Source organism: Cyprinodon tularosa, unplaced genomic scaffold (assembly GCF_016077235.1).
Source record: "Cyprinodon tularosa strain WSP-4 unplaced genomic scaffold, ASM1607723v1 ctg549, whole genome shotgun sequence".
Taxonomy (NCBI): Eukaryota; Metazoa; Chordata; class Actinopteri; order Cyprinodontiformes; family Cyprinodontidae; genus Cyprinodon; species Cyprinodon tularosa.
This window is the reverse complement of record NW_024039284.1, coordinates 797,501-800,428: the sequence shown is the minus strand read 5'-3', so window position 1 is coordinate 800,428 and position 2,928 is coordinate 797,501. Positions and strand designations below refer to the sequence as shown.

The 2,928-nt window shown below is 35.5% G+C and overlaps 1 long non-coding RNA gene across 1 annotated transcript; it reads left to right on the top strand.

Annotated features, from left to right (window-relative positions):
* Positions 1-229: 229 nt before the first annotated feature.
* Positions 230-1,289, top strand: LOC119796416. Its single transcript, XR_005282462.1, has 3 exons — positions 230-289; positions 801-949; positions 1,103-1,289. It is a non-coding gene; the product is annotated as an uncharacterized LOC119796416 (long non-coding RNA).
* Positions 1,290-2,928: the final 1,639 nt, after the last annotated feature.

Sequence of the window (2,928 nt, the reverse complement as noted above, 5' to 3'; positions counted from 1 at the left end):
TATCTATGGCTGCAGCGAAGTGTACTTCGCGTACTTGGGAGGACGCCTTTGGAGCACTTCCTGGTTACGACATGACATCATCACGTTTACCCCAAAAACAGCGCCAAACAAAATCCGACAGCTCGAGAAATACGGAAAGAAACAACAAAAACAAAAAAATAGATATGGAAATTTTTTTTATTTTTTTTTTTATTTACTTGTTATTGGAGGAGGAGAGTCGCTTTGACGGCTTCGGCGGCAGCAAAACCTGCGACGGATTTTTCTCAGGCTGGCAGTGCGCAGTGGAGAGGTAAGATCTACCTGCTATTATTCTAACCCACAGGGGCCTGCTAATGATCAGAATATACCAGTTATTAAATAAACGCTTGTCAGCAGATTGATGAATATGTTTAAATATCAAATTTTATATTTATTTTTAAGTTTGTAATTTATTTGTTTGTAACTTTAGTAATTTGAATTGAATACTTAAATGTGTACAAACCCTGTAAATAACTGACTTGAATAACTACTTTCACCATTACTAATGTTTTGTTGAGAAGCCAAACTGTTGAGAAATAAATCATTTTTTTGTCTAAATTGTTATCCCCTTACTGCCTGATTTTATTTGCAATTATATATATATATATAAATATATATATATAAATATATATACATAATACAGGAAAAAAATTAAAATATAAAAACGAAAAAATAAGTTAAATAGTGGATCTAGATTAAGTAAAATTTAATTTCTAATAAATCATGTAATAAAGATAGATGACTGAATAAAAATAAATATTTTTGTCTATTTTTTTCTACAGGTCAAAACGGCATGTGCTGTCCTGCACAACATCTGCCTGGGAGCTGGTGATATCACGGCCCCAGAGGATGACATGCCAGAGGATGAGGAGGGGAGAACGTGTTGGAGGCAGTCAGTGGTGCTCCATGGAGGGACCAGCTGTCTGCCAAGGTGTCTGCCCCTGGAGGAGGGTCTACCCGACCACCATTACATTTAGATTGTCACATTTTAGCACATTTTAATCACATTTTAGCTGTTATTTCAGGGTAATGAAAACAGTTTTAGTAAAGTCATTATTTTCTTCGTCATTTTAAAGTTTTTTAGTAACATGGCAGCCGTCAATTGGGGCAGCTGTCGATTGGGTCAGCCCTGCAAACCCTGATGGATGATGTGGTGAACAGTGGAGAGAGGCACCCCCACCCCCCAGATGATGTCCCACTCACAGTCAGAAGACTCCAAGCTCATCTGTGTGGCATCGCATCCAGTCCAGCAGCACCACCAAGGACTCCTGCTCAGTCAAAATTGTATATATATATATATATATATATATATATATATATATATATATATATATATATGTTCTCTAGTAATATTTACTGTATATCTTCTGTAAATAGTTGTAGTAGTTAATTTTAAAATCTAATGTCAATACTTAAAAATGTTTTTAATAGTTTATTGTAAATACTTGCTTCTCTAAAAATAAACTGATGTCACTGAGAAGTTGTTCTAAGTTTACTTAAATTATAAAGAAGTAATGAAACAGATAAAAGACTTTAAGAACACACCGACAACAATAACTTTTATAAACAATTTAATAATTTAATTTAATAACAGCAACACATAACCTGAACTTGTCAAAAAAAAAAACACCAAAAATAATAATGTCTGTCCACCATCCTCTCCAATAAATGAAATAATCTGTCCATCCTATCCCGCTTCCCTCTGCCATCTGATATCCTCCCTGATTAAATCCACCAACTCGTCTCTCCTTCTTCTCTTCCTCCTTTCCCTCCTCTCTCATCCTCATTCTCTTCCTCATCGTCAACCTGGTGCTGCTCAGCCTCTGCAGCACCTGGCCCTGCTGTGTCCTCAGGGATGGAGGCAATTAGGACAGGTGGGGCATTAGGGGGCCTCTGTCCTAATACCTCATCCATGAGGACAAACCAGGGCCAGGTGGCAGCAGTAGGCTTCCCACTGACCCCCTGTTTTCTGTAGTGTTTCTTTAAAGCTAGAAAAAAGGAAGGTTTCATGATTTGGATGGATTAATGAAATTCTACAGAAAAAGACTTTGGAATGGTAACCTGGTTACTTTTTTAAGCTTACTCAAAATTAACATGAATATAATAAATGTAAGATGTAATTTCCCTACACACACACACACACATATATATATATATATATATATATATATATATATATAGGTGTGTGTTTCATTACATTATCCAAACCTGAACATACTTTGTATTTTTTATTTATTTAAGTTGTCCCACACAAGGATCACTTCTATCACAAATATGAGATTTACAAAAAGTGGCATCTGGGCATTATTTGATGCGATCAAATTATTATATATTTGTACGTTGGTGTTTGAACAGGACTTCTTTTAACTTGTGTGACTTTTACATAGAAATGCAACATGTAGATGGAATTCTGCCTCTTCCCTCCATCCGCCTGCAGCAGTATTTTTGGCCCCGATGATAAGGTGGTCATTTTATCCACTCCTCTGTCTGCTCCCTGGAACAAAATGACATGTAAAGCATATTTCTGTTATGTCAACAGGCAAAATAACTGTTCTGTATAATTACACTGGTATTGTTCTTCAAGTGAATTATACTTTAAACCTTATTATACTGTACTGTAAATTAACTATACATTATTCAGTATTAAAACAAAACGTTTACAGTGTTAACAGCCCAGTACAGCTGGACTAATGTTATTTCTTCAGCTGCATTAAGCTTTAAAAGTTCTAATACTTTGTAATAAACTGTTTGAGAATAAATAGGTCTGATTAGAGAGGGACACGGCTATCAGTACAGTAAGATGTAGGTTAAAATAAAAAATAGTGACATTTGTATGAAGGCTTTTAATTGTTGATGAACATCACGTATCAACAGGTTAGCTCTAAGCTTTAGCTTTAGCTGGTCCTACAC